This window comes from Myiozetetes cayanensis, unplaced genomic scaffold (genome assembly GCF_022539395.1).
Source record: "Myiozetetes cayanensis isolate MyiCay16 unplaced genomic scaffold, myiCay2020 scf3, whole genome shotgun sequence".
NCBI classification, from domain to species: domain Eukaryota; kingdom Metazoa; phylum Chordata; class Aves; order Passeriformes; family Tyrannidae; genus Myiozetetes; species Myiozetetes cayanensis.
The window spans coordinates 22,809,363-22,836,962 of NW_026087521.1; the positions used below are offsets into that span (position 1 = coordinate 22,809,363).

The 27,600-nt window shown below is 37.6% G+C and overlaps 1 protein-coding gene across 1 annotated transcript in view; it reads right to left on the reverse strand.

The window, feature by feature from the left end:
- The window catches only part of CPED1 (cadherin like and PC-esterase domain containing 1), a 148,522-nt gene that overhangs the window by 44,436 nt on the left and 76,486 nt on the right, over positions 1–27,600 (reverse strand).

Sequence of the window (27,600 nt, forward strand, 5' to 3'; positions counted from 1 at the left end):
TTCTTCCCAGGAAAGAGACTTTTCCAGATGGTCCTTACTTCCTTTCAAACTTGGTATTTATAGATTAAAGGACGCTTTTGAAAAAGCCTTTTTGGCAGGCTGGAACTTAAAAACTCAAAAGAATAAAAAGGGTATTTTTGAACTTCTATACTGTATATTAACTTGCTGTGCTATTCATATTATTCTATTACAAAATAATAAAATAAAATAATAATATTTATAGATCAGCTTTTGTATTTCAACTGCTTTTGAACAACTAATAAGGACGTTCACACCTAAAGGTAGGGAACAGTCACAGAAGTATGTGACTGGAGCAAAGCTTCATAACTTTATAAGGTGAGGAGTGAACACTTTGAATTTTTATTTCATAGAGACTAGAGACAGAGCCTTCAGTCTTATCACTAATGGGTTTATTTCTCTATCATTTACTTAAATTATACATTGCATTCCTAACAGGTGATGAAACTCTGGATGAAGTGTAAAACCACAAGCCATATAAAGAAAAAGTAAAAAAAACCCTCACAAATATATACTTTCAAATAAAATTATTATGGGAAAAGTGGGTTTGCTGCTCAATTTCCTTCATCATCAGTCTTCTTCCCCCTGACTCCTGCTCCATTTTCTCTTCTTTCACTTCCTTTTCCAAAACAAACCTTCGTGTAAGCATCATATTACCTCTATGATGACTTGACCCTGTGTTTGTAAGTTTTAGGAATTTTCAGTGGCTAAAGAGTCTGATCCAACACAGGTCCAATCCTCTAGAATAACATGCTTTCTTTCTGCTGAAGTATATGAATTCAGCACCCCACATGTCCTCAACCTCTGAAAATTATATACATCATCAGATATCCAGAATTCACAGTGTCACACCAACAGTTATGACATTAAGTTTGAACTACACGTATCTCACGTGCTAGCGAATACAACTAACATCTTGCTAAAGGAGTTTGCACCCCATTTTCTACCTCCTGTGAAAACATGAGGCTCATGTAACTTTGCATGAATTACTTGTTATTGTCAATCATATTTTATCCAGATTGCTCAGGATGTAAGTTACAGAGAACAGGTTTCATCTGGTCAAATATTAAGAGCTGTAGCACAGACACTACTCCTTTATAGCTAAGCCAGTCAGACAACTAAAATATATACTCAGAAGAGATCAGCTGAATTGTGCCTTAAAACCGCTGATTTTCCCCAGTTGATTATAGAGGCATCCAAAGGAACTAGCTCACATTGTTGAAAACAGAAGTCAGGTAAGCAGGATCCCATGCACAGTGTACAGACTGAGAAAACACTTGGGTCACAGAAGACTTTCTCTTCCATCCCCCAACATATTTCCATTTTTTCAGAGAGTAGGGACCAAGCAAAATATTTGGTACCAAGGGTCAGTGTAAGCTGTCAATTCCCAGAGCACCCATCAAAAATGCACACTGTAGCTCTTCAAGTACCGTGTCAGCTCTCGGACAACTCACTGTCAAACAAATGTATTTTAAGGCTGCTACAAAGCACAGAGGAAAGCTACACATCTGTCTTCATCTTTCCTCTGTAAGAAGAATAGGCAGCAGAAGATACTGTTAATATTTTTTCTATAGCAACCCAAATATAAAACTTAACGGTCCACAATACACAGCAATTTCTTTCACAATCTGTAGGAGAAGTAGTCTCCTACACGACCTTCAAATGGGTTTGGAAAAGCTAATAGTGGGCAATAAGCCACAATAATGAAAAACACAGCTCTGAAGTTAAACTGAAAACTGTATTATTTTCAATATCTTGCTTTCAAAGGCAACAATAAAACGTATTTTGAAGAGATGATACACTTTCATATTTCTTTTTTGGCAGATTTACATATTTTTCTGTGCTTCTGTGTAAAGTTGATTATTAGTTTAATTTATTGTAAAAAGAAAAATCAAAGTCCTATAGAGTTTGATATACCTTTGATTTATAACTCAGTTTTCTATCTGCTCTTTGCTGAAACCAGCCACAAAACACAGAAATATTGAAGTAGAACAAAACAACTACACTGCTCCACTTTCCTTTTCTGAAACACTATTTTTCTAGCAGAGGCCTCCGTATTTATTAATGAACCTTTCAGACAGAGACTGGTCTACAATGCCTCACCCTAATTTGGCCAATCAGGCCTTTAAACTCTGTCGAACTTACAGAATAGGGAATAGTTTCTTTCCTAACCTAAACCCTGTTGGAAAGAATTAATAAAGAAGGTGTGGGTGATGTACTGACTCTGCTTTTCTGGATTTGTGCCTGGAATAGATCTCTGAATATGTCCCTTGGCTAAGGACATCATGATTTCACCTACCTGGACCAAACACCAAAGTTGCACAATAAAGCCTACTGCTATTTTGGCCTTCCATAGCTTTTGCCAGCAGGATCTTCCCATACAGAAGGACAAAGTGGACAATTTTAAATTTCTATAGTTATTTTTGAAGTCTTATCTAGGTTTAAATATACACACTAATTTTTGTAATTTAAGTTACAATTTTTGCTGGCTAGGCCGAGCATAATCTTGACAATTGAGACTGTTTGTTCTTTTACTTATTACAAATATAGAAGCCTTGAGCCTTCCTTCATTGGATTACAGCATCAGTAGAGTGGAGTGTGTTTAGGTAAAATCTTTAACACAGTGTTACAAGAGGAAAAAATGCAGCCTAACATACTCCTGCTTGATGTGTACGCAATCATAGTTCAAATTTCATTTTCAGAAACAACCAGATAGATTCTGCTTCTAATAAATCAAGAAGGATTTTGATGAGATATGGTCAGCTCTTCTGGTCAGCTCTATGTGTAACATCATTAAAATTTAAAAACAAAAAATATCATTATTTCAGTATTATTTCTGTTCTGCTGTTGCAGAAGAACAGAGCTTTAGATATTATGGCTTTGTTCAGAACACTAGAACTTAGTATAAGTTTAACACGTGTAGCACAGCTGATGTTAATAGACATAAATGTCCCCTAAAGTAGTTTTCCATATTTGTGTTGGAGCAGATGTTTTACCTCTTTTTGTCCTTGGACACAGGCCATTCCACAAGACTCTAACTCAGATACAATAGGAGCTGTGTGGCTAAAATATGGTTTGTTCAGCAAACGTATCTTCTTTTCAGTTGGATTTACCACCAATATCATAGGAAAGAACAGGAAAAATAATAATTTTCTTTCATTGTGCACAGTTGACCAGAAATGCAGAAAAAGTGTAAGATGTTTTCCAAGTGCTGCAAAAATTAAGTTATATTAGAATGTTACCTCTTGTGACCATATACCGTTTCTCATACTTGTGCAAAGCAGCTATATTCAGATAAAAAAGAGTATTGTAAACAAAACACTTTTCTCTATCTTCTCAGTTTGGTGTTATGAACCAAATATTTACAAAAATTTTCCTGGAAATTTTATTGATTAGGCTGAATTTCTGGAAAAGCAGTAGAGCAGTAGTATATAATTGGAGATTACTTTTCTAGCAAATAAAATATGTTGCCTGAAAATGTCTTTGTTTTCTACTATGTCACAGTTCATTAATTTAAACCAGGTAGACATAATAGCTTGCTTTGAACAATGGATTTAAATAATTGCTTTCTTTCTTTTTACGCTTTTATGTAAATCATAACACCACAGTTCTGCTGACCTCCAAGAACCTCATAATTCTTCAGCAATCATAAATGAAGTCTTCATTCTAAAACCCAGCTTCATTTTGAGTTAAAATCTGTATTGTGAGTTTTTCTTCAATTCAGTGACTTCTTTTTTCAAATTCTGTCTTCATTTCCCTAATGTCCATATGTATGCTGACATTGTTCCATAACAGAATGTTTACTGGATCAAAAACAAGGGAAAAGTCTCATTGTTCTAATGATGGCATCCATCCCAAACCATATTAGCTACAAATAATTGCTTCCTAAATTGCTCTGTTGGCAAGGAACATCCTGCTTTAAAACCCTCTTGACCTTTAATTTACAGAGCAAAGCATTTGTGAACAAGATTTCTGGCAATAAAAGTCTCTAAATTATACTTCTCTCATTTCACTGCTTTAAAACTGAACAGAAAGAGAAGTTCTTAAGCTCCAATATGTGAGCAAATCATTAGCAGATCTATTTTATTTCCAGTTTAGGCTAACTAAATGTAGCATGGCACAGCTCTTTACAAAAAGAATCTGAGTCATGAGAATTGTGGGCACACAAAGCAGCATAGAAACCCACAGCAAAGAAACCCACGTGGTCACGTAGTTCATCCTACATACTGAGGTAAGATCAAGTGTACCAGCAATTTTACTAATCTCACTTAAAGTCTTCCAGTAAAGGGCATTCCACAACATGGCTAAAACAATCTGGGAGAAGCCACATAAACTACCACTCCTGAAATGCTAAGAAACAGCAACGGGTGAAAGGAAAGAGCAATAATGTTCTTTGCCAAATAACTGTTTCACATCTATTGTTTCTTCTTTATAGGACCTTCCTTTGTTTCATAGATGAATCTATAACTAACCATTAGTAAAAAGGAATTAATTCACAGGGAAAAAGCATTTCTCTAGAGATTTGCAACTATTAAGTTAATTAAAGCAGTGCAATAGAGAAGAGACACTGGTATGAATGAGGTTTCCGGAATTTTGAACAAAAAAGGTTATCTAACCAAAAGACTGGAAAAGAAAACTCCAGGTTATTTATGCTCATTTCAATTAAAAAGATTAAAAATATGAATTAATCTAAAATACTAATTACTGATCCCATTTACTTTTACATGAATATGACCAAGATCAAATTCTTCTGCGTTTTTGATTAAATGTGATATGAAGAAGTACACTGTAGTCTTTGGACTTTAATGAACTCACTCCTTCAAAACGTCAAAGTAATGGTAAAGAAACAAGATTAATTTTTTATTTGAATGTGATGAAAATAAGCAGTGGTTTGCAAAACAGTAAATAAGACTGTTAAAGAATAACACGTATAAGAATAGAAAAAACAGTATTAGTGAATGTGTTCCCTTTTCTCATGTGAACTAACCTGCATGAGAGTACTAGGACATAACTTGTCTCACTCGTACTTAGTTTCACACTAAGGCAAACTTGGCACAGTTTCTTGCTTACTGAGTGGGGAGTTGCATTCTGACTTGGCAGATGACGCCCCTGCCTTGCAGTGCCAAAGGTCCAGAGGTTAAAATCTAGTTGCAGCTATGTGTGGGATACATACACAGTGAGTCCAATCTCCAGCTAGGACTAGGTCCCTGCTAATTGGTTCTATCCTCTTGAATGTCTGATTGCCAGCTGGCAGGCACACAGTCATGTTTGTGATATTTAGCAAACTCGAAGTGCTACAGTCAACTCAAACCTTCAAAGTCAAGTGAAATTTTGCTAAACGTGTGGAAATACTTCCTGCCCTAGTCCATGTGACAAATACACAAAGGAGATGAGAAAAGCTGTGTACAGGAATAACGGGAAAAATATTGTATTACAGGATGGATTCTGTCTTGAAAACTGAACTGTGAAGGGATTCATGTATCTGAGGTATTCTCAACAGCCTTCACACTCAACTAACTTTCATAGACTCAACACTTGTGGACTTATAGAAGAATTTAGATTGAATTTAGGAATTTAGGCAGCTCAAAGCAGGCAGAAATGTGAAAACTCATTTTTGAGGGCTCCTAAGTATTTTAAGTTTCAGATACTGCAGTCTAGCAAACCCGGTTAATTTTATTTTGAAACAGTGTATGAGAATTTGTACAAGAAGTGACTGCTTGTTTGCCGAGGAGGCAGTACCAAACAGCAACTGAAAGCGATACAGCAGAGAGCTGGTGCATCCCTACATTTGGTTAACACACCTCTAGTCAAAGATGTCCCAGTCAAAGGTTTGAACCTATTCTGGAATGAACCTTCTCAGTTCAGTTTTGCCCAATTTTCCTTCTTGGAGCCTCTATCTGTGTTGCCATAGAACCATGAAATTGTAGAAAACCAGGTTGGCAGGGGCATCAAGAATCATAGTCTAAGCTTTCTGTCAAAAGCAAGATGGCCCAGTCATCCTGCACAGCTGAATCTCAAGTGTCCAATACTGGAGAATCCACCACTTTGCTGGAGAGTTTATCCCAATGGCTGATTGTTCTTAATGTGAAAGATTTTCCTTCTGTCCAGTCAGAATCTCCCTCAGAGTAATTTGTACCATTACCCCTCATCTTTTCCATGTGACTCCTTGTGAAAAGGGAGTCTTCATCTTCTTTGTAGTTACCCTTCAAATACTGGAACATGGTGCTAAAGTCTCCCCTAAGTCTTCTTTTCCCAAGGTTTGAACAAAGTAATCTCTCTCAGCTTTTTTTTTTTTTTTTTTTTTTTTTTTAATAGCAGAAACCAAAATGTAACATTCCAGGTTCAAATATTTTGTCTTGGATAAAGTCCCAAGTGGGTGGAATTTTTCTGGACTGGAAAATTAGGTTTGCATGACATTTAAGTGACAGAACCATCTTTTTATACATCAATCCATCATCCAGTTATGTAAGAGATGAAATTACAAATGCAGTTGCCTTAGGACAACTATACTTAGTTGGGACTGGGAATAAACTAGTAACAGAAAGCTTCTCTGATAACTGACTAGTCACATATTTGGATCCAGGATGATCACTGGAATATGATTCAGAAGGAACCATTAAGGCCATCAGCAGGAGTTACTACAATTACTTAAGGTGGTGTCACACTTCTCATGAAGAGCAAAGTCAGTCAGGATGAGGACACAGCAGTGTCATCATGCATTCACACCAATGGAACCATCAGCCAGGAATCCAATTCTCTCCTGTCAGAGAAAAGAGCTTTTTAAGGAACGATCTACCTATTTTGATATAGAAACAGAAGAATCTGGAGTAGATTGGGAGCAACTGCAGAAGGTCATTAGGAATGAGGAAGATGGGAAATGGGAAACAACTGGGTCAGAGGCACAAGACTAAGTAATTAGGAGCTAGTATTCTTTTTTATTTGGGGGTAAGACTGGAAGAAGCAGAAAGAAGTTTTGGGTTGAAAGTTCATTTTAATTAAAAAACCACCAAGTCGCTTCACTTCCAATATGCTGAATCAGTCTCCCAAAGAAGTCTCTTTGGACATCAATAATCAAAGTAGGGGTAGGAAAACTGAAAGTCTGAAAAGAAAATGAATCAGTATTTCTGAAACTATTTATCACATACATCAACTAACTTGCAAAGGAATTATTCATGCTTTATTGTAGAACTTGCCAAAGTGATAATAAAACTATTTTGTGCCTTCCATTGTACCCCTATTTTGCTTTAGTACATTTTAAAAAATAAAATATTTAGTTATAGACAATATTCAAATATGAAATTTTGTGATTTCTGAAAATCCAAGAACAAAAACCTACTTGTCAAATGAATATAAATGATCCTGTCTCAGACCTCAGGCTAGTGAATATTCAAAGCAGCAAATATCTGTTAAATTTCTTCATACTCCTAAAGACAGCCAAAGGTTTAAAAAGAGTTACTCAACTTGTTTAATTCTATTTTTCTGGTATGCTCATTTCAAACAGGAATTCTGAGGTTGCCAGGCAAATTATATTAACGGGGCTATCTCAGTCTTTCAGACAGTTCAGTCCTTTATGATATTTTCTGTTTTAACATCAGGTGTGTTATGATGCTCTTAGTCTTACCTTGGAAGCTGACTTGGATGTCTAAACTGCTTATGTAAGGTGTTAAAAGTCTTTCATACTCAAGCACCACACTCAAAGTCAAGGAAGTACATTTTACCTGGTCTCCAATATAGCACCCTTAACCAAGCTAGCAACAAACAAAAGTTTGGGACAGAAACACATCAGTTCCCAGGGGTTTACATTTAAAAGACTGCTGTTAAGAAAATGGGATATTATATGTCATAAAATCAACACATAATCAAAGCAATAGCAATGAGTTATGGGTTTGGCTCTGATCCACTGTAGTTTCCAGATGCTTTGCAAAATGTATAAACCTACAGTCTGTACTCATTTACAACAGCTTCAGTTACTTCGGTGGGGTTATGCCAGGCTGGTACAGCAACAGCTGAATGCAAGCTCAGTCCTCACTGGCAACAATAAAATATAAAAACTATTGAACAGCTTAAGAAAAAAAAATCAAGTTTATTATGGATTACACTAAACTGTTTCATATTGTCACATAAAGTATTCAATCTATCTGAAAAGAAATGCATAAGTAATATAAAGAGAATAATATATCCCATCTTTGACATACAAGAATTTCACACAGTTTAATGTCAACTGCTCTGCTGGACTTTTCAAGGCAGGCCCTGTGTCTCACAGTCTGAATTTGCTTTCATAACATTTGTAATATGTGCTAATCATCACACATATTTCCAAAAGACATACTGGTTTCGAAAATGCATCCTAGTCATATGCTCAAATCTCCTTGAAATGTGTGGTCAAAGCAATTGAAATCAATACGTGCAAAAGTGTGTTTTTCAAAACTGGTGAAGAAGGTTTGGGTTTTGTGAGCCAGGCATCTTCTCATTCCTCAGCACATACTCTTTTAAAAAAAAAAAAAAAGAGGCATTTTATCCTTCCTATTGCAAGAACTGCTCATAGTGAAACATAATGAAAATTTCTCCCACAGTGATCTACAATGTTTTTCTTGCTGTTTATCTGATACCTTCAATAGGGATGTCTTTTACATTTTCCTCTTAAAGGTTTTTTTGTTGGGTAGCATTTTTATCACACCAGCTGCTCTCTATCTGCATGTATGAATAAGCAATACTGGGAAGTGCCTATTTATAAAAGCTTCCAGTGCACTTTCTCTGTCAGGAGATGGTGGGCCTGGAACAAGCTGCTGAGTCTTAGCATCCTGCCAAACTGGGGAGAAGCCTCCTCTGGGCTCAGGTGAATGGAACCAGAGTGGCTCCCTCTGTGTGAGTACTTTCTACACCATCCAGCAAACCAGACAGCTAATGTATCTGCCCTGCCAAGGAATCACAGACCATGTACTCATATCCTGGATCTCAAAGTCCTTGGTGCATGGTTCACCAACAGCCCCTAAAGAGCTCAGTGATTTGCTGCAATATTTAAGAGTGCTTAACCCCGTTTACAAGCGGGGGGAAAGAGCAAGGCTGCAGCCTGTTCTGGGTTTCACCACTCGACCTAGGTGACCTTACAGTCTTTTATATTCATCTTGCAGTTCTGCTTGGATTGCAGTCCAATCTGCTTGGATTACTGCAAACAAATACCCAATTTATTTTCAAGCTTGAACATTTTACTGACACCTACTTTCCTCTTACAACTGGGGAACTGGAAGGTTTGTGAGAGTGGAACCTGTATGTGAACTTTCACAGTGACTGAGCTGACAAATGCTGTACTTGGTCCCTGAGGGGAGGTGGATGATTGAGAATATCAGCTCATTCAGAGCAAATTGTAACCTCATTCTCCTCAACCTATATACATCCTCAGCAGAATTCTCAAAGGAAACAAGTGAGAAAGTTGAAAGGAAAAAGGAGGAAGAGAGAGGAAAATTTAGGACCTATAAACCTTCAGATGGGAGAAACAAAGTACCATAATCTTGTAGTGTTATTAATTTTGTTACTTTTGCTCTAAACATGAGCTTAAGTTTCTCTAAGCCTCTCTAGCAGTCAAAATAGTAGTGGAAAATCAAACACACAGCTGAGTAGGGAGCAGCAGGGGCAGAGGTTATTACAGACGAGAAACTTTGCATACCAGAAATTAAATACTGAAATACCAGTGTAAGTGCACCTGCCAGGGACTGAGAGTAGCATTGCAGATGCTGTTCTCTCATGGCTGTTTGAGTCAGTGGATTTACGGCTTGTAGAGAGAACTGTAGTACTTTTCTTTGGTCACTGTAACCCATCTATATTATTTTGATCTTAGGGCTACTAAAACACAAAATTCTTTAGTCATGTGTTCCTGCCATTTGTTTAGTGGTATACAGTATGCTGTCTACTGCAGCCACAGGCAAGGACTCTGCTCACGACTAGCCGTGCCTATAGCTTTCATTTAGATTTCAAGTTCTCAGTCCTAGGATTTGAATTTTAGCTAAAAAACCCCCAAAAACGAACCCAAAACAACTCTTCTAAATTGTTCCACACTTTTAAGAATGTAAAAGTCACATTCCAAGATTTTAACAAGAAGATTAAAAGACAATCCTGTATCATGTGTTTGCACCTTCTTGATGTTTTCCTAAGATCAACAACAAATACAGAATCCTTCTTGCATTTTTTCTTCTGAAGTTCTATTGTGGGATTTCCAGATTTTCAAGAAGACCTCAGTTTAGCCTCTGCTGTCATTGCACAATCAGCTAGAGGATTCTGGGTGGTGTGTTTACTCCTAGATTAGTTTGTGGGCTCACGCAGTACAAAGAATAGAAAGATTTGACAAAGGGAAAACTCGAAGTATTTAATTGCAAACATAAAGAAACAGAGAATTGGGTGATTTGATATTAAAATTAGTTCCAATAAATTTAAGAAAGGAAGAATATAAAATCATATTTGCCAAAACACATAATGTGTATTATTACACACTGTGTAATACTTGAAGGCATTTTAGTCCTAAAAATAAAAAGTGCTTCAAATATCACTTGATTAGGTAAAGCTTCCATTGTGTGTCGTGTTTGTTTGTTTGTTTTGGTTTTTGTTTTGTTGGTTTGGTTTTTTTGTCTCAAGTAAAACCAGCTACAGAATACTTGAAAAGATTTGATTTAATACTCCCAATAAAATATTTTTAGGGCCAAATTTTCAAGGTAACTATAGCCAGTGGTGTCCTTTGTTACTCTGTTCATAAATGAGTGGAAAAGATATTCACAACCTGAGGAGTGAAGAGTTACCCAAGTATGATGCTTATAAGATAAAAGAGCATCCATTCCAGCACCAAACACAACATTTAATTTTGTCTCTTTCTCCTCTGATTACTTGTCCTATTTACCAAGACTCTGTCACAGTAGGAATTAAGGACAAACACACTGTAAATCCGCTAGAGGATTTCCAAAATTGCATGTCTTTGACCTATTTTTCCCCAAAACATTTGATCAAGCTCTATTACTTCACAGGCCAATGAGGACTAGCATGTTTCTTTCATTTTGAAATGAGCATCAATCGTGGATTTAACAAATATTTTTCGCAAACATGCCCAGACAAAAGGATCAAATGTTACTGATGGACATATAAATAGGAAGAAAGACAGAAAGACAAAAAGAAAGAATAAGAGGATACATTATCTCGTTCATTCTGATTACTCCAGCAGATTATGTTCCAGCACTTTGTAAAGTCTTCAGGAAATCCCACTGCAAAAACTAGCTCAGAAGGGAGTATTCAGGCCCATATGTATAGGTAACTCCTTGATATTTATAAATGATTCTGTGTAATCAATAATTCTGTTTCTCTGACTTAATAATGTAATAATTCACAGAAAAATTTAAATAGAGTATTTGTCTTTTCCTATCTAAAGAACAGGGTTATTTTTCATAAATATCAACGTATGTTATCATGAAAAAGAGCGAAAGGAATTAGAACACAGAAGTCAGGAGTTGATAGACACTACAAATATGTTTCTGTTTGAGAAATAAATAAATACTGACTGTCCAGTTTTAGCATAGGACAAATGTGAACATGGATACAATTATACACACCCCAGACCTAATAATATTGCTTAAGACTTTGGGCCTGCAAAGATGGAGACATATGGTATTATTCAGAACAAGTTAACACACTGACTTCGGTGGAAATGTCCAGCGTGTGAAGTGAAGCATGCATATCCCTTTGCAGAAGAATGCACTAAAACCTCCACATTTTCCCTCTGAAACCTCATCAAGCCATAGGGATTAGAGCTCCCCTCAAGTATTTTCTGTGTCTTTTTGCTGTCATCATATTGTTTTTCAGTTCCTGCATTCTATTAGTATTCCCTTTTGTCTAGAATTTACTTGGCAGCTCTTAGAGATTTTTGGTAACATCATAACCAATTTCCAGCATATCCTTGCTCTCTCAAAGTAAAATGCTTATGTGTCAAATGCCTGCCTCAAAAAAAAAAAAGTACTAATAAACAAAAATTGTGCAACCTTTCTGTCATGCATTGCATCTCTTAATAAAGATATTATGGCAAATTACGCAATAATTTTACTGAGGAATGTTTTAATTTTGATTAAAAGAAGACAATTCCTCAAGCAGTTTTCTTCCAATGTCTTTTTTTAAATTTTTGTCTGTAGTCCGATACTGTGGAGAACACTAGGGTGTTGGACCAGGAAAGGTATAGCACAATGGGACAGGTATCAGGAGTATCAGTAGGGTTTTTGAGTTGTGTCAATATACTTCATAGAAAAAATTCATATAGGAACTAGAGGTTGTGGGAATTACCTTAACCCATCAGGTGACCAGCCAGAAACACTCAGAGTTTGGTATAGCTATGGAACACAGGTATCCAGTGCCATTTGAACGCAGTAAAGTGTAAAAATGATTTTCAGTATGCTAACCACTTACACAGAACTGGCAGATATGCACAGCCTGGGATCATCAGCTTGGAGGAAGACGTGATACTGAGCTTCTGATGTGATAAGAAGGGAATATCAAGGCAATTGATACCTTTTCCCTTTCTCTTTGGATCCTTTTCACATGGCAGGTTATTTGATCCTTTCCTAAAGTGATTTCATTGTTAAAAACTCAAATTGGGAACTTCCCTGCTGAAGCTTTTCCTTTCCTTGGAGGAGCTCTGACTCAGGGATCCCAGCAGAGCATGATATGACCAGGGAAAGGTTTGTGCCTTTGTACTCAATTGAGGTCAATAACCCAAAAGCTGACTAAGGGGCAGGGACCATCTTGAGATATTGGGATAGCCGTTTATTTAAATTTGTAACCCCTTTTGGGGTTCTTCTAAGGTTTTGGGTTGGTGTTTTTTTGCTGTTGTATGTGCCATCCATGATGAAAACATGGGAGATGTCTGAAGGAAGATGAAAATAATGGGACAAAAAAGAATAGAAAAGAAATCCCTAAAACACAAGAGCAATGAATCCATAGGAAAGCACAGGCATTATTTCTATTGCAACCTATAGAACTGGTAAGAACTGAAGATGTTGCAGCTGTTCCAAGGTACTTTGTAGGTCAAGGCTTCCTATAGGACTGTAGTAGGTTTGTGCAGCAAGGTTTTATTAGCGGGGGGGGACTACAGAGGCGGCTTCTGTGAGGAGCTGCCAGAAGCTTCCCCCATGTCCAACAGAGCCAATGCCAGTCAGCTCCAAAAATGGACCTGCCCCTGGCCAAGACTGAAGCAGTTAGGGATGGTGGTAGTGCCTCTGGGATAACAGAGTTAAGAAGAAAAAAATTAGTTATTGCCCACTCTGTGTGAATGATGGTGGCTCTCTTCTGCAATGCCTTTCAGTAGAAATTTTTCCCTTTTTATGGGGTTAGGCAGAGGAGGCAACGCTTATTTAGAGACAAAGGAATAACAGAATGACAGGGTGAGCCAGCAGTCCACCTGTACCACATATTACTCGAATTCTTTACTGGAACCCAGAAGACTTCTGTGTATGGTGGCTCATTGTCATGCCTGTTTCACTTTTCATGCCATGCTCAGACCTTAAGCCACTCACAACTGCTCCTTCTTAAATAAACTCCAGAAGCCTTTGATCTGTTTTCTACAAGGCTTCCCGGCAGATATTGGCATCTACTTTATTTTTCAGACAACAGCAATGGAATGAGATTTATGAATAACTTCTGTCCTCTGAAGCAGTCTGGTAGCAAACAGCTGAGCACATACCATGCAATGGAAGACTCAGGATCAGCAACAGAAGCTTGTTTCCTTCCTAAAACTTTTATATTTTTCAAGGTGAGAACCATTACCAGTGTGGCCAACACATGAAGGCCAACAGTTTTACACAGAAAATACCAACTTTTTTTGACACTAATTTGAAATATTTTTAACCAGATTAAGGTGTAAGGCATCTTCAGGTGATTCTTAGAAGTGGAATTTTAAAATTTATGCATTTTAATACAAAGTACAGGAATCAGGTTCAGAGCAACAAGTATTTGAGTTTCCAGTACCAGCCACAAAACCCAAAAATACTAAAAAAACACTAAAAAAAAAGAGTATCAGATTCTAAAATGAATTGCCACAGCACTGAATACTGTTCTTTTTTTTTCCCCAAGTAGCATACTGCTGTCTTTCATACAGAGCTGTGCATGTAAATGAAAGGAGTCTGAGATGTACAAACTCCAGCTGGAAAATATGCTTAATTCCACACAATAAAATGAGAAACAGAACTATATTTAATCATAACTATATTTTTAAAATATCTAAATAAATAAGTGCACCAAAAATATTGCGAAATAGACCACACTAATTCTTCATCAAGAGATTCCATAGTTTCATCTTCTTTGAAATGCAGTGAAATATGCACCCAACCAATGTTTTTCACGAAGTAGGTTGATTGTCTTTAGCAAAAGGGCAAGGATTCACTTCAAGAGTGGTGGTATATGCAAAAGTAGGTAAACGATCTTCAGACTCCATCTACAATTCAAGCTCATTTTCTTCCAGTAGCTAGTCAAACCCCCAGGACACCCTTACTGAGGTACTTATGCATTTCATTTTCTGCAATGGATCCCACCTTTTACCTAAAAATTTAATTTTAACCATTTTCATTGCAACATCCTGTGAATAATTTATGCAGATAATTATACATGTTTATATTTATTTTGATTTGACCAAATAAAAATAGATTCACCTGGTGAGATTTTCACTGATAATCCTTAAGTTCACAAGTATCTGTAATGGCTGGAAGTTCTTACCCTAAATGGAACAAGGCTGGACTTGACGCTGACCTGACTGCAACTACTCTGTTGTGACTGATTTAAATTGTTTCCTTGTTTATATCTACACATTCTAGCCCTGAGCAAAATCAGGACACTTATTATGCATCAGCATTCCACACTCTTTTATGTTGCATTATGTACAGTAAACACATCACTTGACAACAGTCATCACACAGGTAGCCCATTTTATTTGTGCAGCTAAACAAAATAGGTGGAAAGCACACATACAAGTATTAAATGGCCTGAATTCCAGATGGCTTGCTCACTCCATAAAGTAACAGTATCTGCTGAGATGATTGTGCTACTGTAGTTCTTTTTCCTTACCAAACACATGCAGTAGGAAGTTTTCCTCTGTTCTTTTGTCATCTTCTTTGCTGCTCTCTTATTTCATGACCTCTGAGTTAATCCTTCTATTCTTCCTATTAGCAAGTTTAAGCAGGCAAACTTCAAACAGACTAGCGATTGGTCACAAGGTTTAATGGGCATGTAGATAATCATCTAAATTACATTTCTGGAGCTGATGGGCCAGACAGGCTTAGAGAGTAACTTTACCAGCTTTCACTGTTAATCAGCAAGGATTGTGTGTCTCAGTACTTATCTGCCTTTGCCTGCCTCCCCGAGGGCCTGGGTCATACTGACTGATTAACAAAGGCAGCTGCATTAGCTTTCTTCTCCCAAAAAGTGTGGCATGGAGGCCCAAATGACTTGAAAGGCAATTGTGACCACAGCTCAAACACCAAGCACTCTCTTCTCATCACTGTGGAATTGCTGGCCCTCCTCTTGCAGATTATGATACTCATACAACAGTTGTTGCCAATTTTCATGATCTGTTAACACTTAGGAAGCCTTATGCTGAAGGCTCTTATTTCACATCTATTGTGCTATCATCAAGGGAAAAATTCAACAGGCTATTTCACATTTTCTGATTAATTTGAGAGCAGCGTATGAGGTGAACTGAAAAGAATATAACAATTGAACTGTCAATAATGAATGCCCTGGATTTCAGCTTTGAAACACAAACTGTAGATGGCTAGGTAAAGAGAATAACAGTTCTCTGTAGGATACAGACAATTTTACGGCTACAGAAATAGCAATGGACGGATCTGTAGTGTGAACCTGATTTTCTCAGCAAAGTAAAGCGTATCAAATCTGAGCCTCTTCTTTGTCTTATATTGGTGGTTGTGTTTTATATCTACCTTGATTACAAAAGAAACGAGCAGTGGAGGATTGGCTTCCTGACTCTGGCAGAAGTTTGTCCTTTGAGTGTTTGGCTCATCTTGCATAGTAAATACTTTTTAATCTCTTTATCAAGTTGTTAAATAAACACAAAATCAGACCAATTAAACTATGATTATCCACACAAGAAACTTACTCAGGAGCAACACAGGCTCATTCCAGAACTCTTTAAAACAGTAAAACCTTTTCATACATTTATAGCTCTGTACAGAAAAGAACCTGACAAGCCAGCTAAGATTCTATTTTTGGTCTCAATTAAGAACATTCTACAAGAAGAAACCAGTGAGGAACAAAGTACAATAATCTAGAACACCGACTTCCTGATCTGTCTCTTGAACTTTGAGAAAGGAAGCAGGATTCTGACTTTCCACACGTTTTTGTAGACAAAACTATGAAACATCCACGTCTCTGTGACCTAGGTGCAACTAATTCTGACTGATGGTAGAGGCAGACATGAATTAGGCTAAATACTTCTATAATTTTCCAGTCCAGGAAGCATGCCATTTCTCAAGCTTCTAAACAACGATAAAATTTTCCACTTTTATCTGGGACAAGCCCAGAACTCAAGAACTGTCGCATATAGTGATAAAACCTTCAGGTTTCAGTTTTGTTCCAGGTATTCTCTGAGACATGGGATTATCCTATTTCCCAGCTTTTGCATGGCAGCCTGCGTAACTTACCCACTCCATGGAGCCACAGTGTCCATGCCTCTTTCAAGGAAAACAAAAATGGCCAAAATGCCACATCGTGAAACCCACAGCAGGATTTCAGATATGTCACATCCTCTTTACCAAAACAGTGCACAGAGCAAACAATCTGAATTTCATATATACACTGTAAGCATACAGCTGGAAGAGGTGGCAGTCTTTATGCAGTGCAGCATTAATTCACTTCACTCTTCATTGTTCTATTGTACCATTTGGCTGATGTACAGAATTACCCTCTTTGCTTTTATTTTATCAAGTCAGAATTATAAAATTGTAATTAAAAGATGAGACAAATTGTTATGAGTTATGATATCATTACTATGACTCATTAGTCTTTCCCTTATATCATCTTGATAACAACCTATACCCTCTACTTCACATTACAGCTTTCCAATGCCAAAATGCCATCAATAATTTCCATTAGCATCAACAGCTGAGATGATCAAAACCCAGTTATTATTTCTGGAGAGGCAATAGTAAGCATACTCTTTCCTGCAGACTCATTTTTTGACCCCACATGATAAGAAAATAAGTCTACTTAAGTCAGATCCAAATTACATGGAAGTCAATGGGAATCAGTTTCCCTGTTGAAAAAGTTTGCATTAAGGATATTTTTCTCTTCTTTTACTGTTATACACAGTGCAAAAGTGGGCACAGAAGCTGTTACTAAATCCAAATTACAGTCTGCTTTGAGAGTCTCAGAACTGAAAGAGCTGAGTTGTCCAACTGTATACTAAAGAATGTGCAACTTTTGTGTCCCCAAAACTTGGCTTTAGACAGTTTTACCATACACCCCTCATGATATGTGTATGAGTATGATAGAAAGTCCTGCAGACGGAGTAAGCCTGAGTACCAGAAACCCACAGATGCATGTGCAACATATATTTTGCAAATACTTCACCCATATACATGTACTGATCTGTCTGTGACTTATGAACTGGCAGTCTGATCATAGCTGTAACACTTTGTGTGTTGTCATACAGTGCAAGTTATTTCTAATTAATGAACTTTCTCTCTATGATCAGGTACACTGACAGAATGTAAACACTGACACAAATATTTACCCAAAACATAAGCTAAATATTTCAGTAAGGCTTCAGAAACTCTGGATGACCTTTTCTTCCTCCCCACCCTCTTCAGTTATTTTACTTTTAAACGTGTCATTGCACTTCCAGGAGCTTGTAAAAAACTGCTTAGCTCAAATTTTGCAGTTCTTGTACTTATGTGGCTCATTCAAAGACTTGTAAGGCTTTCCACTCTACTGGGGAGTTAATTCTTATATCTTGATATTGCACAGTTAGAAATGGAAGTATTGAAAAATTATTGGCTTCATTCTACCTTCCTAATTTAGCACAGTCAATGTAGGTAATGCAATGCCTGATCCACCACTGAGATTGAGAGAGCTAAGCTAGATTCCCTGTGGAATCAAGGAAAAACAACAGCTATTAGAGGGTAACTGAGAGTCCTCAAGTACATTAGCTATTTCTCTCCAGAGATCTCAGGTGCCATCACAAGGCTTTATCATCAGTACAGTACACAGAACATAACTCAAGAGTGCCTGGCTCAGGGCTGCATGGTAGGAGCTGCCTCTGCCTGCCCAGGGTCTGGCTCCAGCAGTGCCCTTCCAAAGACAGGAAGGAAGCAACCCAGCTAGCCAGGCTGGGTCAGGATCCCTCAAACTACGCCTCTTGGCTGAGGTGATTTGAACATATGGCCCCCTCTTTTCACTAAAAGGCCATCAGTTCATCAAGCTGTACCTCTCTGCCCAAACTGGAGCCAGTGCAGCAATGCATGGAGGGATCACCGTGCTGGGTAGGGAGAGGAAGCAAGAGTAAGCACAAAAAACATTCTGTGTTACAAGGAGTCTTCTGCAGAAGTTACTGCTACCAGTTCTCTAGCAAAATGTAATTGATTCCAGCTGTGTCACAGGGCCTGTGTTATACTGAAAACACCCAAAATAAGAGCAAAGGACTATAAGTGAAAATCTGTTTCTACATATGTGGGATGATTGCCTGATAACTTAGCACAAACAAAAAAATTCATAGCTGACAAGAATTATATTAAAACAGGCTTTCTGATAAACTTTTCCAGAGAACAGTGTTCTCCCAGGAGCAGAATTGCCTACCCAGCATTTACATCCATCTGTCTCCTTTCACAGCCACCCACAATAGTTTGCTGTTATTATTTAAAAAGACATTTCAATCCTTTGGTTAAAGGCAAAGAGTCAGAAAAAAACTGGATCTATTCCAGTCTGTACTAGCAGTCCTTCGTGGTCTCAGAGATAGCACTCTATCTACAGAATCTGCATTCACAGCATTGTATCTGCCTCAGCATCTCCCCATCCTGCAGCACCCTAGGGAGCAGATATTGCAAGGCAACTGTTAGGCTGAAATGTCCAATCATACACCCCACCAGCACCAGTGGGATCTTGTTCACCAGTTGCAATCATATGTGTCATAATTTAACTCCCTAACATTTTTAGTCATGCAATTAGGAGTTTCTGCTTGGAGAGTTTCCGGGCAGATCTTCATCTTCTGTATGTTTAATGTGTCATGCACACCCATGAGATGATATCAGTAATTGTATGAAAGGGGAGAACAGCCTGAACACACAAAAGAATGGAATTAATCTCTCAGGTCATTGAAGTTTATCCTTTTTATTTTGTTCATCACTTATGACATTTTTCTGTGGCAGCATAACAGCAAAATAACCACTCAAGTCAAGAGTCTAACAGAGTCTCTAGGATGGTGAAATGATCCTAGTAAAACTGTGCTAAATTGCAAACACATAGAACACAGAAAGAATGGTAGGAAACACTAAATTTTCCATTGTTGAGGTAGGAAGTTCTACAAACATCTCTAGCTGGTGTCACTAAATTCAGTGGTGCTGACAAATGATATCATTCCTGACTTAAGAAGTTCTTAACTACAAGACTGCCAACCAAGGAAAGGGAGGATTGGAAAAACTAAAGCTGAAAGCTCCCTATAAAGTTGTCTCTCTTCAGGGGCTAATTATTATAGCAACCTAATACTTCCTCTCACTAATGATCGTAATATTCTGGTTTTGACGATTTGAGGGGATTGAGTCCACCATTAGTAAATTTGCTGATGACACCAAGTTGGGAAGGAGCGTTGATTAGCTGGAAGGCAGGAGGGCTCTGCAGAGGGACCTGGACAGACTGGAGTGTTGGGCTGATTCCAAGGGGTTCAACAAGGCCAAGTGCCGGGTCCTGTACTTTGGCCACAACAACCCCATGCAGTGCTACAGGCTGGGTAAGAGTGTCTGGAGAGCAACCAGGTGGAAAGGGATCTGGGAGTTTGGGTTGACAGGAGGCTGAACATGAGCCAGCAGTGTGCCCAGGTGGCCAAGAAGGCCAATGGCATCCTGGCCTGGATCAGGAACAGCAGGACCAGCAAAGTGATTCTTCCCCTGTGCTCAGCACTGGTGAGGCCACACCTGGAGTGCTGTGTCCAGTTCTGGGCCCCTCAGTTCAGGAAGGATATTGAGGTGCTGGAGCAGGTCCAGAGAAAAGCAACGAGGCTGGTGAAGGGTCTGGTGCAGAGGTCCTATGAGGAGAGGCTGAGGGAGCTGGGGTTGTTTAGCCTGGAGAAGAGGAGGCTCAGGGACCTCATCACTCTCTACAACTACCTGAGAGGAGGTTGTAGCCAGGTGGGGGCTGGGCTCTTCTCCCAGCCAGTTATCAGTAAGACAAGAGGGCATGGTCTCAAGCTCTGCCAGGGCAGGAGGTTTAGGTTGTATATTAGGAAGAAATTTTTTACAGAGAGGGTAATCAGGCATTGGAATGGGATGCCCAGGGAGGTGGTGGATTCTCTATCTCTGGAGGTATTTAAGATGAGACTGGATGTGGCACTTAGTGCCATAGTCTAGCAACTGTGGTGGTAGTGGATCAAGGGTTGGACTTGATGATCTCAGAGGTCCTTTCCAACCCATCTGATTCTATGATTCTATGATAAACCAAATTAGTTCATTGGTGTCATCTCAGTCATTATTGGTTTAAAATTGTTGAATCATTGAATAAGTATTCCTGTGGGTAGCCTCAAAGCACTGGTGGCCAATTTCTCCATTAGTGATCTGTGTAACACCATTTCCCATGTACAATGCATCGTAATAATGACAAATGTAGCTGCTGCATAGACACATCTACTTTCTTCAGTCTTTGCCTGAAACTTCTGGAAGCATTTCCTGAAGGGTTTCTGGTATTCATCTTGGATCATATGTTAAACAGGAAACTTAGCTACACAGAGAAGATTAAGCACAACTAATATAAAACCAGGAGTGTAAGCAAAATAATGTAAACTGGAAGACAGCTGGACCCGACATGGACTTAAGCCTCAAAGTTTGGTCTCTGTAATGTGGCATCCCCAACGTGCTGGAGAGTATGATGATGATCCTACCCCGGCACAGCCTACTGGAAATACAGGATGAAACTAAAAATTTTCTTTCTATGCTTAGAGAAAGGGATGCCTAAATAGAAGCATAGACATTGTGCCCATTCTTCTTCTGTTTTTTCCCATCTTATGCCCTAGTTGTGCTCATTTTCTCTTTATGGCCTCTTCAGAGCCCAGCAGATGTCTGACAGGGAACAGTGATTCTGGGAACCTGTTACTACTAAAACGATAGTGCAGACTCTGTGTAAAGTTAACTGTGCAGGTGGAAGAAGTGAATGTTTGCCTTCTACAGAAAACACAGAGCATTACATTAATTCCTTCAAATAATGGATCTATGCTCTGCTGAGTTTTTGAGACCTTTCCTTAAGGCAGCGGATAACAGCCACTGATCAAGATGCCAGCTTAACAGCCATATTCTGATTCTGGGATCCAAAAGGAGTTCAGTACAGAACAGCACAAATGTTAAGAATACCCATCAAAATGGTTAATTGTTCCTCTGACTCATCTACAATGCTTTAAATCATCACAAAAGTCTTTGGCATAATTCAGGAAATGTGGCAAGCCTTCTCTCCCCAGTGGTATACATGCTGACAAAGACAGAACATGCTGACTCTACAAAAAATTTTGTTCTGAGATACACACACAAATTAACCCTCTACTTGCAAATTAGCTATGCATATTTATTATTTACATCTGTACCATCTATCCTCATAAACACAGTTTTTAGAAGCACAAAGTTGTATTATTTAATTTAGGTGCTTTTTCACTTTATACTTACATTGAATGGTGATTATACATCCCTTGATCTTTAAATACTTTAAAACTTCTTCAAGTAGTTTTTTGGATTATCCTAAACTGTTGTTCGACCATAAATATTTAGGAAATTTAAAAAATTCTGTTTAGGATATCTAATAGGATATCTATCTAATTAGAAAATTAAACAAATTCAGCAGTTTTATTCAAGTGAATATTGCCTAGCATACATAATCGAAGAGAATTCAGCCATATGTTTTTGTCAGGACAGGTACTCCATCCAGTCCAATTTGGAATTGCTCCCCTAAAATTAATTGAACCATGTTGACATAGAGCAGTTGAAGATATAAACCCTCAGAATTCTTTCTATGGTAGTCTCTCTGTACTAGCTCTCTATTTTGTGGCTTTCACCTAAAGCACTGACAATGTAACATATATTCAATTTGATACATATTTGTTTCTTAAGGCTACATGAAACTTGCTCTATTTTGCCTGGGGAGTGGGTTGCAGTCACACAGTACCAAAATAATGGATGCTTTATTTAATAGATTAATAGCAATGCAAATGTACTTCTAGTGTTTTGTGTGTTTTCACCCTTAAATCACTTCTACAATTTCTGAACATGAAGCTCCTGCTCATTTAAAACCAGCAAGAGCTTTAAACCCAATCTTGATGTGAATTTCTTTAAAGAAGAAAGAAAAATCTGCCTTAACCAGCACCCACTAACCACCCTTCTGTGCCCAGCTGCTCATTTCTGCCCCTGCATCTAGCCCTTCTCTTGTGTTCATATAGAGAGATTGGGTAATTTATCCTAGAAAACAGTTCATTTAAAAAAAAAAAAAAAAGCTTTTCCAACTAGTTCATGAGTAGCTGCAGGTAGCAAAAGGGATTCTTAAGTTGGCATTGCTCTTGGAAAGAATGACTGTTATACTGTGCTCTCACTAGTGTTTCTGAAGAAAATTTGAGTATAAGCGTCAGTGTTTTAGATCTAATAATGAGTGGGATTTTTTGCTTGTCCCAGACACTCCCTCCTTGAAAAGAGAGACAGCATTCTGGACTGCACAATAGCTAAAATATCTAACTTAATAGTTATACCAACAAAAATTCCAAATTTTATACTCATTTAATCAAATAATCCTCAATGAATCGAACATGTTCTTTTGAACAACAGAAAACAAACAAACAAACAAACAAGGATTCCAACTATTTTTTTGAAGTTTGGGGCATTTTCTGTTGTTGTTCTGAAAAATTCAAAACCACTGAAAAAAATTCTCACTAGCTCTATACCTGAGAAGGTAGAAGAAAACAACACATGATTGCTCTTATAATGGACATTGTTTTTTCTCTGAAAGGGAAGTAAGCTCACTTTGCAAACAAGATACAGTCTGGTTGTTGATACAATTAGGCTGTGTATTCTGGAGATGCACTCTCCATGTCTTTTCAAGACATTCAAACCCAGAAGTGCCCCAAGGGTTAGCTGCTGCTGCAACAAACACTGCAAAACCTGTGAGCCCGCACATGGCATCTGCATTGTCCTGAGGACAGAAGAGATGGGTGGTTTGTAATGGTGGTCATGCTGAATCTAATGCAGCTAATGGGAAATATAGAAGTGAATAATGTGCTTCCAGCGTGTCCTACTACAAGACAAATTCTTTGTTCCTCTCCTAAGCTTTCTTTTTGTTTTTCTTTTATGGACATCATGTGATACTTGAAAGGTTCTTTGAAATCATTGTGTGGAAGTACTATGCAAAGAGTTAATACATGTTTCTATAATTGATAATTTTTACTTGTACTGTCTGGTATGAAAAGCTTTGTAACTGTAATAACACACAGTTTAAAATTAAATAAAACCATTTTATTTTCCCACCGTTTGAAATGAAGTAAAACTGTTTTATTTTCCTTTGGAAATGTATAACTTGAGATGAAAAAAATATAAGTATTCTCATATCTTCCTTAACACAAAAATAATAGCTTTTTCTTCTCTACCCCTGAAAGTCTATAGTAAAGTTAAATATACTTACTATACTAGGCCTAGGTCTTAATTGCTTTGTCATCAATGGAAGTTTAGTAGACAGAGAAATCAACATGTTGTTGCTGGCATGCAACATTGCATGCTGCATTGCAGCCATTTGGTGTTATCCAGTTTGCAATGCTATGCCAGTATCTCATTATCAGTTCTGCTGGACCTCTTATGCTATCTGGACTCTAGGGAAAAATATTATAAAAGGATTTATAAAAATACAAGAGATAATAGTACTTAAGAATAAGGTTTTTTATAAAAATCAGGAAAGTTTTAGAAGATATTCTGTAAGTCCATTCTCTCAGACCTGAGAAAGCTGTAGGACAGCCACATTGCCCTCTGCACTGCATTGATTATGGAATGCACTCTTTTACATTTTGTGCCAATGCCTAAAGAGAATGATGATGAGAACAAAACCCACTAGGCTATAAAATATAATATTAGCTATCCCTTGCTCACAATATACATGCAAAATCAAATCAATAACTGTATTACTAAAAATGCCCAAACTCAAAAAACCTAAAAAACACAGCAACAAAAACAAACAAACAAACCATAAATTATCCACTCCAAAACACTCTAGATACAAAGTTCACAGTGTCAAACAAGGTTCCCTAAGCACATCACCAGCTACTCGCCATGATTACAACTAGGCAAAGATTAAAAATCAAAGACATAGCATCCACACATTTCAAGTGAGGCATAGATAAATCTGTTTGTGTTTTGAAGATAATGGGCACTGCAAGAATGAATAAAATATTTTTTCCTTTACGACAGTTTGTATGTAGTCTGGGATCTTTTACTTGAGAGAGATGCTGATAACCCCATCTTAAGAGCTCACTGACTTTTCTGCTGCCTGCTTTGAATCCTGAGTTGGTATCACAGCTTCAGAGATAATAATGAAATGGCATCACTTCTTTCAGGGTACTTAATCTGAATATTGTCACTAATTGCACAAAATCAAGTCCAAGCAGAAATCAACAACCTTTCAATTTGCAGTCTGAACAATACTGTCAATATGCAGAACACACAATGGAAGGCAACCAAATCTGCTGAAGGTGCTATGGTGATGCAACAGTTTATTTTCTACTAATTTGGTTTTAATGAGGATATTACAGCTGCTATAAAAAAGTAAAGAGGACAATATCTTTTCACTTTTTAGGGGCTGCAAGGCTTGGAACCACACACCTCTGAATTCAATAGCCTTGAAATTAATCCAGGATTATTCAGCGGCATGAGAATTGTTAGAAGACTGCAAATAACATCCTGCACTCTGTCTTTTTATTGTAACCTTCCTTATAGTATCATCTTGCAGTGAAATCTGAATATCCTAATGGGATTAAACATAAAAGAAAGTTAGGAAAAAAGTTGCTGGATTAGTATTTTAAGTGAAGCCTTCTGTGAGAAAGACCACACCACTGTCAGTGACCTTCCTCTCCTCATGTGTGATCCCAGTTGTGCCTAGTCAAGTGTCCAAAGGATACTCCATCAGTTCACGCTTATTTATCCTTTTGCTCCTAAAACAGGTGTCTTTGTTACTAAGAGAACAAGCATTCAAGCCATTGATGAGGGTGTATTAACCCACTCTGCCAGAGTTCATAATGTTCTCTAGTATGAAAAGCAGAATGTAATGATGTTATTTAAGACCTGAGTTCTGTATTGATGAAACAACATCATTCTAATCAAAAGGCAATAAATAGTCTTCTAGTAAGTAGGAAAAACAGTAAAAAATGCAGGCTTTTAAGTGTTTTAGAATGCCATTTCTATCTCCAGCTCCAGTCTTTGTTTGTTTTTTAAATGCACTCTCTGATAAGTTTGCCTCTAACACAACTAAAAGTTGTTTTAGAATCTCATACTGTATCTTCACAGCAATCCTTAGATACCACAAGAATGCTTTTCATCTTTTTTTTACTCTAAACTCCTGAAGCTGTCCCTAGCTCTGAACAATTATATTAATTAGAGAGTAGTTATTCACAGAGGAGAAGAAAAACGAGCTTAATCAAAAGAAGCTTTTAAAACACTCCTAATTTTTATCATTCTAGATCTCTTTGCCTTTGCAGTGCTTCAAAGATTCATACTCAGTCTCATGAATGCTATCATAAAACATTAACAACAGTGAAAACTCCAAGTGTGGGAGGATGTGTATGAGGTTGAATTCCTGTTCCTATACGGAGATATGTGCCCCAGATAAGGAAAAAAGAAGTGCTTTCCTCACATCTTTTCAGCCAGTGTGTTGCCCTCATAATATTGCTTATTGCTGCTCTCCTTTCCATATTAATTCACACTTAATGTGTTAGTCAGGTTGCTGTACACCCAAACTGAAATCTTAGGTATTATATGTGTTTATTCTTATTTTATTGTAGCAACTACTAGATCTAGTGTTGAGCCAGTAAAAAGAGCAAAAAGATGGTTCTTAACCTTTTGAGTTTCTATGAGAAGTCTAAGAGAAGAGACAAAGAATAGGTAGAGGGCCAGACAACACTATAAGTATTCAGATCAGCAGTCAGTAGGCTATGACATTACATACATTTTCTCTGACAGTTCTAATTTGCAGATTGAAATAATTATTGTCAATGTACAATTTGCTATCCACATTTAGAATCTCTCTGGTTCCTGTTTTAAGTCCCAGTTTTTAATCCCTCTTGATCTGCCCCATCACATAAAATGCTCTGCCTTCTACCATCCTGGTCTGCCAACCACTTCTGCAGTATATAGAAAGAAACCAGAGCTGGGAAGGAAGTTTTACTAGTGGATATATCAAAATATAAAGATCTTAATAAAGAAAATAGACAAATAAAGATAGGATTAGACATTTTACATGAACACGGACTACAGTTTCAACACAGTAGTTTTGAAAATCCCTCTTCCTGGTTGCAGAATTAATTGTGACAAAATATACTACTCCTGGATGCTCTAATAATTAGAATGGAGGCACCAATCCTTTTAATCTGCCTAAAATTCCACGGACAAAAGCACTGCCCTAGATTACCATTTACAGTATCACTTCCCTCTTTGAACTGGTTGGTTTATATTTGCCCACCATATCAAGGACATTTAGTCCTCAAACTCTGGAATACAACAGCTCTGATCCAGCCTGTGTCCCAGGTGTTCTCTCTTAATGTAGAATATCTTTATCACCATAGCTTCACTAACTGAAATCTTCACTGTTACCTGTTTTCACTACCTTTCTTCCAATTTTTTGCATAATTCAGCCTGATATCCTCTTTCCCAGCCCCAATTTAGCCTTCCCATCCTTTTTCCCCTCAACAGACCCAGTGCTTCCTAAGGATTGTTATTTGTTAGCAGTAATTTATGTTCATTCCTAAACTTTTATTTGGATAAATGTGATGTAAGCAACAATCATCCCTCTCTTCAAAATTATCAGTGGATTTTTTTCATTGTGTTTGTTGGTCTAGGATAAACAGTTTTCATTCATAAATTATCTGGGAGCATTTTTCTTGAATACTGATAAACACACTGTCATCATAAATATCTTTCCCAGGAAAAGGATTTCCATGGCTCCAATGTCACAGAGAGATAGTTATGAAAACTGCCCACTGTGTGTTACAGAGAGACTGTTTTATCACAAGCAAACAACACCTCTCTAATGGAGGAGGTTTTGCCTGACCAAGGTAAAGATTAATTAACACAGAGCTCTCAATAGGTACTTATGCTGGACTTACCTTTTATACCCAAAAAT